Genomic DNA, 12600 nt, shown 5'->3' on the forward strand with positions numbered 1-12600 from the left:
CACTCCATGGGCTTGGTTGTGTGTTTAAACCTTACTCTGGTCAGTCAGTGCCGATTTTAATTTAATTTTGGGCTAAACAGAAAAGCTGTACAAACAAATCACGTTGTTCTCTGCAAGGGTTTAGAGTTTAAACGACACATCTTGAAAATATGGCTGCTACTGCTGTTGGCCAGTTTTGTCTCACAGTACGTTTGTCATTGCTTCTATCTGACTTAGCGTAAGTGTCTTAAAGGAGAAATCCAGTGTGAAATGTACTTGGGTTGTAGTGAAACATGATAACGAGTGTGAACTTTTGTCGAATAGCCCACCTCCGTTCACCTCCAGCATTCTGAAATACAGAGCTTTTAGCCGATGCTCCCTCTGTTCTCCTATCTTACCTATTTGTTCATGCTTTTCAGTCGACAGAGAACTACCTGTAGGTATTGTGTGTATATATAGTGTTGTTTTTTAACCCTCCTGTTATGTTCAGGGTCAGTTTGACCCGTTTTAAAGTTTGAAGATCTAGGAAAAAGAGTTAAAAGTATTTTTTCAGTATAAAACTTTACTTTTTATTAGTTTAATCAACATATAATATGAAAATGGTTCATCTCACATTTTTGTAACCACCCCCTGCAAAACCTAAAACTAAAACAAAATTGCAATGTTATGTTTCAATGTTATGTAAAACTACTGTTTTATATGTTGGTCTTTTAAAAGTAATAAAATAGTGAAACTTTTAAAAAGTTTGAACATATATTTTTTTATGAAAAACGAGTGAATTATCCTAATTGAACCTTAGTGGTTAGAGGTAAGAAACACCATTGCATTAAATGTTGATAGAACAATCAGTAATGGAGTTAGTAATAAAATATTTACACAGCTTGTTAGGATGTTTATGGGTTTCAGACATCTTTTGGATCATTTAATATGCACCGGTTTCAAAATGACCCTGGAACACCATTGCTGTTTCTGACAAATAAACATAGTAAGAGGGTTAATAAACTATCTGTGTGCACTTTAAAGTTGTCAGTGCCTCGTTTTGAATGTCAGGGCCCTTGGAATTCTACTAATGAAGTGTAGAGCTACTTTGAGCTTGTTAATGGTGTTAAAATAGTGGTTTCCTTGCATGGACAACGATATGCCCCTATCACCAGCATTGTAAGCCTGTGGGAGCATCGGCTAAAAGTGCTGCATTTGAGAATGGCTTGTGGACTGGTGTCAGATCTCTGTGCTGTCTGAAAACATCTAGATTACAAAGAAGTTCAGTATAAGTACATTAGAAAGAATTCGTCCACCAGTAGCTTCTGTATGTATGTTTTATGGCCATGGATAATAAGTTGACTGCCTCGCACTCTGGTGGTTAACAACACCTCATAACGGTGGTGAAATCACTGTAAGCCTGTGGCTTTAACGCTTTAATGGAGGTGTTAAGCTCATACTGCAACATCTATCTGTGGCATTTGGTGAAGGCCTATCTACAGAGCGTGTGACGCAGCTTTCCGGCCTGAAATGCGCCTCCTGTTCTTTCCTTTTCACGCCGCTGCGTGTTTGTGTGCTCCATTTGAGGTGTGAAGCCGCCCTCATTCCCCTTCCTGGTGTGACTTCCTAGGGGAAGCACTTAGCATTTAATAACACCACACACACACACACACACACACACACTCACTCACTATCTCAAACACACACACACACACACACAGGCTGCTGCTAACCATTCCCGAGGAACACACACCGTCTTAAAAAAAAAAAATTACCATAAAATCCTCCAGTTAACGGCTTCCTATGAGGCAACGGTGAGCAAATTTCTCCCATGCTGAATATAATGGGTGTGATAAAGGAAGGTGGGAAAGGAAGGGTTTGGGTACAGTGTGTAAGCTATGTGAGTGTTTGTGTGTGTGTGTGTGTGTCTGTGTGTGTGTGTGTAGAGGTGCTGGTGATAGGAGGTGGTGGGGGGGGCTTGAGGGCGTCACTTCCAATTCTATGACTCATACAGCTCTCTCTTCCCTCCCCGTGTCCTTGAATATTTTGATGTGTGTGTATATGTGTGTATGTGTGTGTGTGTGTGTGTGTGAGTATTGGGGGTTGTAGCTGCCTCTGTGCTGATAAGGTCAGTTGAACAGTGGGAGGACTCTGGCTGGACGGTTACTGTGGTGAGGGCGGGCCGTTTTTGCCGGAGTGACGGCCAGGCGGCTGGTGACTCATCCTCAGGCTGATGCTGCTGATGCCGAAGCTGCTGCTGTTTGCTGGAGGACACTCAGAGCCGACGTCTTCCACTCTCTCTCTCTCTCTCTCTCTCTCTCTCTCTTTCTGTCTTTTTCTCATCCCTCCATTCATCACTTCCCTCTTTGGCGAGTCTCGCTTGCTTTGTGCTCTCGCCCGCCATTGTTGCTCTTAGTTAAATCCAGCTCATTTCTCCAACCGCGCTCCCAGACAGACAGACAGACAGACCAGTGTTCAGACCAGCTTTAGCACTTCACCACAGGAAGGGCTCGTTAATTGACTTCTCAATAGTGGTCTTTCATAGCCATTTTTATATAAAAAAATAAATAAATGGAAAAATACCATTTAACCTAATGCAAAACTGAACTTTTTTGATCCCTAGTGATGCTACAGCTATCTGTGGCCAGAGGTCCAAGAGTCTAGGACACCATTATTACACCATGTCCATTATTATGGTCACTTTATGCATCTTAAGAATAAGGATTATATTTTATATAGATCTGAATGTGGATGCAAAAACACACCCAAGACTCATCGCAATCGTTTAAATCATGCGTCAAGAGGAAATGGTCTGAGACTCATTTAAGTCATGTCATAGCAGTGTAAACAAATCCACCTCTCCAATACAAACTTAGTACCCAAAACCGCGTTTGTCTACCAAGTGTAAATGCATGTGGCTAAAATCTGAAAATGAAGATACTATTCACATGAAGTAACCAGGTGTAAACAGGATCTAAGGCTACAGTTTGTTCAGACGGCTAGTTCAAATCTGACTTTTTAACTTATCTAGATTTACTGTATCCGAACAGACATAATCCACATGATTTCTCATCTGCTAATCAGATCCAAACCACATATGGAAGTCTGGACAATCTGAATGCTCAAATCAAATTTCAAGGCATGAAATCCAGAGTGACACCGATCTTGTTACCACAACAACCCATGCAGGTATATGTGTAGTAAAGACATGAAAATCAAACTGACTTGAGAAACACATCCTTCAATTTGTCTGCAATCTGAACACAGCTTAAGAGAATTTACAAACCAGAGTCCAGACCAGTCAATGCACCAAGGTTTGTGTCTTTGTAACATTGTGTACATGTGGTCCGATTAGGTTTGGTTTCACACTACAGCGGATTAAAGTACTTTACTACAGAGTTCGGCGAGTTGCTTTGCCAGGTGTTGTAACGTCTGAATCCGACTCTTCTTTGTATTGCAGAATGAATATAAAATATTCTCAGATTCCTAAAATTTCTGTTTCCACACTTAGATCTGGACTGAGACCATCTCTTTTTGTGGGACCAAATTCTGGTTATCATTCCAGAGAACACAGTTCCACTACTCAATTCTGAGGGTCTTTATATGTTGCTGTCAGTTATGTATTGGACCAGCACTAAAAACATTATTCTACACTAAAAGACTGTAAGATCGTGAAGATCTAAGGTGGCTTTCAATTTTCTCACAGCACAATTCAGTGCGCTACTCCGACAAGACACCTCTACCACAAAATTTGCAGGAATATCCAGGCCTGCCTAGGATGGATTATCACAGGACACCATTAGGAACCTCTACAACTTCATGGAGAGACTTCTGCTATGTTTTAAGTTACACCTACTTTAGACACTACGTCTGTAGGTTATTTATTGATACTGGTAAATTTGATCATTTATATTATTTCTGAATTGCACTGCAATCCGACACTTCCCTCTAGGGTCTTTTATTTTTTCAACCCTTTCTTTTAAAATGGGATTAGTGTACTGTATATATATTATACAGTATATGTGTGAAATAATTTGAAAAAAATGTCCTGATGATGATCAGATATTCAATAGCAGAGAAAAGCAGGACAGGAAAGTGTTAAACCAGACCGTCGCTGTGGTCTGGTCTGTACACTGAAGAGTGAATCAGAGGTGTTGCTGTTTCTATGGTGCTGTTGCTGTATTACATATGACAGAGGAGCACGAAGAACAGAACAGCTCGCCCATCTATCCGGGAGCACATTCGTCTTTCCATGAATGGGAGATGAGCATCATGAATGGAAGTGAGTCTGGCTTGTGATTGGCTGCCAGGATGCTCATTCACCCCCACTCCCTCTGTCCTCCCAGCACAGCCACACGCGCACGCCAAGCAAGAGGAGGGAGACGTCACGCTACGCTTCCGCAGTGCATCAAGGGAATCGGTCTGCCTCTGACTCATACTAGAGGAATAGAGAGAGAGAGAGAGAGAGAGAGAGAGAGAGAGAAAGGGGGAGGGGGGGGGGGCTTTTCATTCAATATATTTTGCACACCTTGCACGGCACGTTCGTCATTTCCCACCTACCACATATTGCCATTATAGTGTGTAACCACACTTTCACCTGTTGTAGCCTAGTCATATTCCACATGATTTTATAATGTTGTAAATACATTGTACATTTATAGACCACCTGCCATATATGCACACACACACACATATATATACACACAGTATATATCGTCTCTGTCCAATGAAGAACAAGTGCCAATTTTTTTGATGAACAGACTAATAGAAATATTTCAAAATGACCTGAAATAAACTCTTTTTACATTGACTTCCATTGAAAGTTTAGAAGGTTGTTTCTCTCTCCTGTAAAATTCTTATTTTTCATTGGACAGCAACAATAAGCTCATTCACAAAAAAACAAAAAAAAAATCACAGACAAGAAGGAAATGTCAGAATCAAATGGAACTTTATATGTATGAATGTAATGATGATTTATAAACACTGCCTGGCCACGCACTCTAGTATTTTATTGGACCGCCTTTAGCTTCAATTAGTATTCGCTGTAGTGTTGTTGCCACAAGCTTCTGCAATGTCACAGTATTTATTTGCATTATTTTTCCCCCAAGATCTTGTATTGATGATGGAAGGTTTGGTTGACCAATGAGCAAAGTCTTCTCCAGCACATCCCAAAAATTTTCAATGATGTTAAGGTCTGGAATCTTTGGTGGCCAATCCAAGTGTGAAAATAAATGGTCTCATGCTCCTTGAACCCTGCATTTTTTTATAATCTGAGCCATCAGGGAAGAAAAAGTCCATTGATGAAATAACCTGGTCTATATTCAGTATATCCAGGTAGTCAGCTGAGCTCATTTTTTTGGGCACATACTGTTGCTGAACCTAGACCTGACCAACTGCAGCACTAACCCCAGATCATAGCACTGCCCCCACACGCTTGTACGGTGGGCACTAGGCATGATGGATGCATCACTTTAGCCGCTTCTCTTCTAAACTTGTGTCTCCATCACTCTGAAACATGGTAAACGGGACTCATCAGACCACATGACCATTTTCCATCAGAGTCCAATCTTCATGCTCCCTAGCAAACTAAAGCTGTTTTTGCCGGTTAGCCTGATAAGCTATTTAGTCACAATCCCTTGGGTCCCCTTCACATTTCTATACATGTGGAAATGCTCTTACTTTCACTATTAAACCTGTTCCTGAATTCTAGTGTTGCATTCCCTCCTCGAAGAGGGTGTTTCCTCACAGTCCTCACTTTTTAAAAATGCATTGGACAGTTCCTAAAGCAATTTTAGGATTTTGAACCCTTTTGAAACAACATTTCCATGACCACAAGATGAGTCTGTCAACATGGTTGTTTAACAAATGAGAAGCTACTCACTGCATCAGTTAGGGTTAGATCATTTGTTGCCATTTATCAATGGCAACATATTCACCCATGCAGTAATTATCCAATGTGAGAATCTTATCTCACTATCTTATTTGGTTACTTAAATTCTGGTGGTGACCATTTTTGGCCAGGCCAAATTAGAGTAAAAGAATAAGTATATTACAGAAAACTATTAAAAGGAAGATGTAGTACTCATGAGAGACATCATATGTGGCTGCAGGATATCCTGCACATATATGCACATATAGCATTGCTAATCTGTTAGTGTGCCTCAGATCACTACTAGGGGTGACTGACTGTCATATGCGATGGGTCCCAAGATCATCACACTATCATTTTGGGCCATGTGTTGCTCCTCAACAAAGGCAAGATCAGCCTTAATAGTAAGCAATTATTCCAAACGACCATCGTACAGGTCTCTAAACATCTGTCAACTGTGCAAAACATCCATCTTTGAGTGTGCTTTATAGATGCATGTCTAGCGGCAGCCATCTCTCACCAAGAGGTAAACTATCCAAAAGCAGCCTCTGAGAGCCTTTTTATGTGGTATTGGGGGAAGCATTTTGTGTATGTGTAGTCAAGTAACTGGTTTCAGAAGGTCAATTCTGGTCTTTAAGTTGGTTGTGAAGGTTAACCTGCTTAGCTCTAAAATAGCCAAACACTTGAATAGCATTTTGTATTTTGTGTTCATTTGATCAGTTTGATCGACTATCTGGTCCATTAGCACAACCAAGGTGGTTGCCATACTGGTTATGATGGTCAACCAGCTGTTTAACCAGTATGTTCATTCAAGTCAAGGTGGTCAATCAACCCTGCTTTACCAGCTTGAGCCCATTGTCTTCTGTACTGTCCAGTAACATGAGCATTGCACCAGTTTCACCACAGATAATTCCTCATATATGTGAGGGTACTTAAGTGATTCTGATTTTAACCCCACACCCAACCACCCACACACACACACACACACACACACACACATACACCACAGCTGACTTCCACAGCTCAGTGATGTAACTCAGGTGACCTATTCGTCACAGAGCGCCCACGCGCTCTGCTCCTGGCTGGTGATTGGTGGAGCTGGTCTATGAATGGACTGCACTGTTTCCTATGGGAAGCGGAGTGGAGGAAGGGGGAGGGGGAACGTCATTCCTTCATTGAGGAAAAAGCCAGAGACGCTGCTCTGCTCCCTTGGCAGCTGCTCTGAATAGAGCCAAAATGAGCTCAAGTGCTGATCTCACTCTTTGTCACACATGTAGGCAGCATTTGTTTATCGCGAGTGTGTGTGCGAGTGTGTGTGAGAGTGTTGGTCGTTTCTCCCCGAGGCGAAAAGCCGCAGCGGATGACAATGTGTGTGCACCGGTTTAGTCATGAATGAGCAAGTGCAGCTGAATAAGAGTCTATATATGTGTTGATGCTTCTCCCTGGGAGAGGCACAGACTGACCACACGAGAGCCCACCCCCCCTCTATCAGCGCTGTATCATAACCCACCTGTGTTTACATGATCTTAATAATGACTCAAAGAGACCAATATGTCTATTATCATTGCTAAATAAAACAACATGGCCAGCGCCAGCTTGCTTGTCTATTTACAATTATGGAAAATTATAAACAATTATATTTTATCCCTGATGACACGGGTTCGATCCCGCATGAGGGGCGGTGTGTTTCTTTATTTATTTCTTTTTTCCTTTCTTTTCTTGGGTTTTACCTGCTTTGAGATCAACTGTTCAGCTGTGCAATTGGGTTCAACAACCCTCTGGGCTGGAGAGCTAATAGTCTGTAGCACTCCATCCCATTACACAACAGAATTTTTTTGTGGCCCACCTTAATTGCCGACCCCTGCTGTACTTTATCACAGTACACACATAACAACAAGGCCTCTTGAATGCCTGCACAACTTCTACAATCACTATCAGACCTCATTTAAACTAACAATAATTAAGTTTGCTTGGAAAAGCCATTTTTTTGTTATTTGTAATCTTCTTCTTCTTCTTCTTTTCACATTTTATTTTTTTAAATGCTACTCCTCCCGCAGTTTTCAGTTTTACGAGGAATTTTGCATGATCATAGGAGCAATACTAAATGACATAGCTTGTACCTTTTGGAGTGATTTGTGGTATGGTTTTCGTAAAATGAAAAAAGATGTTTTTTATTCGTTTTTAGGGCCACATTTAAGGGGGGAAGGAGGATTTCCCTAAATGTCCATAAATGTATGTAAATTCTGCTTCTCTCAGTCCAAGATCTCAAGATGTGAACTGTTCAAAATTCGAAATGTCTTCAAGTGTATCATAGAGGCAGTCAACAATCTCTCACCAAGAGGTGAACTACCCAAAAGCAGCCTCTGAGAGCCTTTTTATGAGGTAACGGAGGTAGCATTTTGCATCTATATACCTTTATTCAAATGACTGGTTTCAGAAGGTCTAGTCTTTGCCTGCCTTCTATGCTGCATTCCCAGGCTTGCAAGGCTTTCACAACTATCTGAGTAGGACATAAGACTTTTGAGCATGTTCCAGTTGAAACTTTGTACCCTGAGAAACAAAGACATTTGAGTTCCATACAAACGGATTGCAGTATTAGCTAACTTTTTTGGAAATGTTTTGAATTAATGCAGTGTAACTATGGGTTTAGCACCCAAAGAATTGCTATGATTATTGTAAACACTAACATGTGTGTCTATGCACTGAATGTTTTGTTAATATATGCAATTTTTAAAATAACAAATGAATAGTAATAAACCTTTTTCCGAAATGTTTTATCTCATTTTCTCACCAATTCACACGGCCAAATATCCAACCCACTTATTAGGACTCCCCCTATCACTAGTAATGCCCCAACACCAGGAGAGTGAAGACTAGCACATGCCTCCTCTAAATCATGTGAAGTCAGACACCGCCTCTTTTCAGGCTGTGGCTGATGCAGCATTGACGAGTAGCATCACAGCACATTTGGAAAGGGGAAAGCACAACGACTCGGTTCCGATACATCAGCTCACAGACGCCTCGTGCTGAGCGACATCACCCTTTGGAGAGCAAAGCTATTGGTGCTCTCTTTCAGGGCTCCGGCAGCTGATGGCAAGCTACATGCTTTGGGTCCATGGGTTCTTAACGTGTGTTCTGTATGTTAGTAAGTATAGCGGATTGCATGTGTGTGTGTGTGTGTGTGTGTTAGCTCCAGCGCTGGGCTGCAAGAATGTGTTTGCGTGTGCAGACCCTGGCTGGCTCTGCCTTGATCCTGAATGACTCAGTGCTGCAGTACTCTGTGGGAGGGGCCAAGGTTGGATCCCCTGCTGCCAGCCCTGCTAAACATTCTCGCAAAGCATGATTTCTGTCTCTCTTTTTCTCTCTCTCTCTTTCTCTCTCTCTCTTTCTCTCTCTCTCTCACACACACACGCACGCACACACACATACACTGCATGCTGTCACATCCGGCCCTTGGCTCCACAGCGTGGCCTATAATTAGCCGCCTGCACAGCTTATGGCCTCACAATGATCTAACCAATACCACTTGGAGAAAAGGAGGGAGGAGATGAAGAAGAGGAGTAGATAGAAGACTGGGGGTCTTCTGCAGAATTGGGACTAGGGCAGAATGTAGCACACGGTGACTCCTCTGTCCCTTATGCTCCAGATTAGTGCTGTGCTTTCCATTATTTTAGTAATTGAGTGACCTAAAAAACTGAACGGAGTGTACTGAAGGAAGTCCTATGTGCAATTAATTTATTAATACACGGTATTATCAGACAGATTGCCAACAAACCGCTGTCGATTCACCCAGCAGTTTCTCTGTCACTGCAATATTATTGCCACAGCTTAGGGTTGCTACAGCATTAAAAATAAAACTTAGGATACAAGAAGTGCAACAAAGGGGTAGATGGTACTTTCACTGCTGACACGGCAACATGTGTCAATATGCATGCAAGCGCTTCATAACTCCAAGCACTGTTCTTACGGTTTCTTAGCATGCCACAATGCACTCTGCAGCATTTTCTCAATACTAGCTGCATTACACTAAAACCATATCAAGAGCACATTTGACTGCTAAAACTTACACAGAGAAAGGCAGTCAGTCTTTTGGTAAAAACAGCAAATGCTAAAGCTAGTTTACCTCAGCTAGCGTTAGTATCCTTGTCCTGTACAGCTCTAATCTTTCATATAAAAAACAGCCAGTTTGTAAAGACCAAGAGTCATAAGTGATGCTGAATACTTTATTTCATTTAAATTAAGTGAATAAAATTGGAAAAAGCACTTGAACCTGTTGTTTATCAGCTTTCGGCATCTGCATTTTACATTCACCTTTTTTACCTTGATGACAAATGGGAAGCCATCTTTGTACACAGAGTGATCTATTTTAAGCGTTTATTTATTTTATTGTTGATGATTATGGCTTACAGCCAATGAAAACCCAAAAATCAGTATCTTAGGAAATTAGAATACTACATAAGACCAGTTGGTACTTTTGGCAGTGTGGGCAATGTGCCAATTGTGAAAATTGTGAAAATGAAAATGAAATGAAAATGAAATCACAACACAAAAAGACTGGAGTGTTGTGAAGCTCCATATAACTTCTTCCAACCATCTTCCAACAAAGAAAACATTCAATACATCCATTCAACATTTAAGTGTCCATACATCTGCTATGACCATTTTGTGGAGACGTAACCAACATCAGAAGAACTTCCCCCAAAGAAATGGATCAATTATGAAGCTCTGGTAAAGCAGCTTAACAGCTTTCTCTGCGGCCATTATATATTTATCTTATTTTCCACTGTGACAAGTGGAAGCCATCTTTGTTTACTTTGTGTGCATCAGCAAATCAGTTGATATATATATATATATATATATATATATATATACATACAGAGACATGATATACATGAATAAATCCACTCTGTCACAATGATTGCAAGAAGAGTAGAATTTAAAAGCTTAAATAACAGTGTTAAGAACACAAGTGTTTTGAAATTCTATATTACTTATATCCACCATCTTCCAATAAAAATAACCTTTAAACCGTCCAATCAAGTGTCCATTTGTCTGCTCTTACCATTTTGTAGAGGGGTTTCCAACATCAGAACATCTTCACCCAAAGAATGAACCAGTTATGAAGCTCTAGTGAAGCAGACGTGTCTGTCTTTTCTGGTAGGTGGTGGATATACAAATGCAACTAAGGTTTAATATCCTGAATAGTGGGTTAGCATAGATAATTTATAGATATATCTATTTTATAACTATTTTATAATCAGTGTCCACAGCACTAGATTGCTTCAGACTGCATTCACTTTGCAGTTGATATGAAGATTATATAAATTCTAACACAAAAAAGAAAGAAAGAAACAAAGTCAGGGAGGAGGGGGTTTGGTGGGGGTTAATAAGGCCAATGCTAAAAAAAACAATCCCAGAGGAAACACTGCATCAAGGAAGTCATTTTTAAAATGATTATTTTGCTTTAAATTGATTAATTGAGCTAATTTGGAATAATCGTGACAGCCCTAGAGCAGTGTGCTAAACAGCGTCCAGCTTACCTTGTGGGTGTACGTGTGTGTTCTGGCCCATTTTCCCAGTCTGCTCTTAAACAAAACGTGTTCCTGTCATTAGGATGAGTTTATAACGGAAGAGGGGAAGCAGGAGACCGCTCTCTCTCACTGTCCAAGGCCATTAGTGGTGCGTTCACAAATAAACCAGCGGAACAGCAAAACAGACAAGACTTCAACAGGAAACTTCTTCCACCAACTCGCCCCACCAACAAAACCTCATTTTACTGCCTCATATTTCTGAAAAGGTTCTGCAGGTCGTGCAGCTCCATCCAAGCCTCTACGTCTCCAAATGCAATGGAGGTGAGTGGATACTTTTGACAATATAGTAATAGTGATAGTGTTTTTATACTATGAGAGATTTCCTAAAAAATTATTTAAACAATCCATCACCTATTTGTAATATATTGTGATATACGGAATTGTGACCGTACTGTTTTGCGAAATTCGTACATCTCTAATTTGTTTACAACTGAAAAATCTCAAGGACGCAAATAATGCATAATTATTAGTGCTGTCATTTAAAAATGTATCAGATTAATCACTACTGAAATCTGTGAATAATCCTGATTATTGCACCTTATTTTCTCTGTAAGACTAAGTGCCCTATTTTAGTGATCAATTGCGCATCATGCAGCTGGATTTAGGACGTGACGGCACCTTGTACAAGAAAAACAAAAGGCATGTACTAATTCTTTTAATTAATTATGGGTGTGTTTTGGACATGAAATAAACTAATCAGTCTGCCAGATGTCATTTTTCTTTAAGAGCCAGTTGTGCTGTGACTTTGGCATGTTGATATCTTAACAGCAAGGCGCTTTGTGCGTCTCAGTAGAGGAAACTGACCTGCAGGTTTACGCTGTGAAGGTACGCCTGCAGCTCATTTAAAAGAACAACAATGTTAAGTCTGGTTGCAGTGCATCTGTATGTGTGTTTAACGAGTGGAGGTGTACGTGTGCTGAGGGCACACAGTGCACAAGGTGCTCCTGCATGGTTGTAATATAATGTTGCGGCTGACAATTGACTGTTGCAAGGGTTTTAATCGGTCAGTGGCGCACTGACCGATTTCTCACTGCCAAGATACACATGCCAGATATTTACATGAACACACCTCACTTCCAGACTACCCTGACCATCGGCGTTAATATATTCCTAAACAACAAGCATTGCGACGTGGTATATGAGATGACCCTAAGCATTTAATAATCATTATTTAGCAAAATC

This window comes from Astyanax mexicanus, chromosome 17 (assembly GCF_023375975.1).
Source record: "Astyanax mexicanus isolate ESR-SI-001 chromosome 17, AstMex3_surface, whole genome shotgun sequence".
Classification (NCBI taxonomy): domain Eukaryota; kingdom Metazoa; phylum Chordata; class Actinopteri; order Characiformes; family Acestrorhamphidae; genus Astyanax; species Astyanax mexicanus.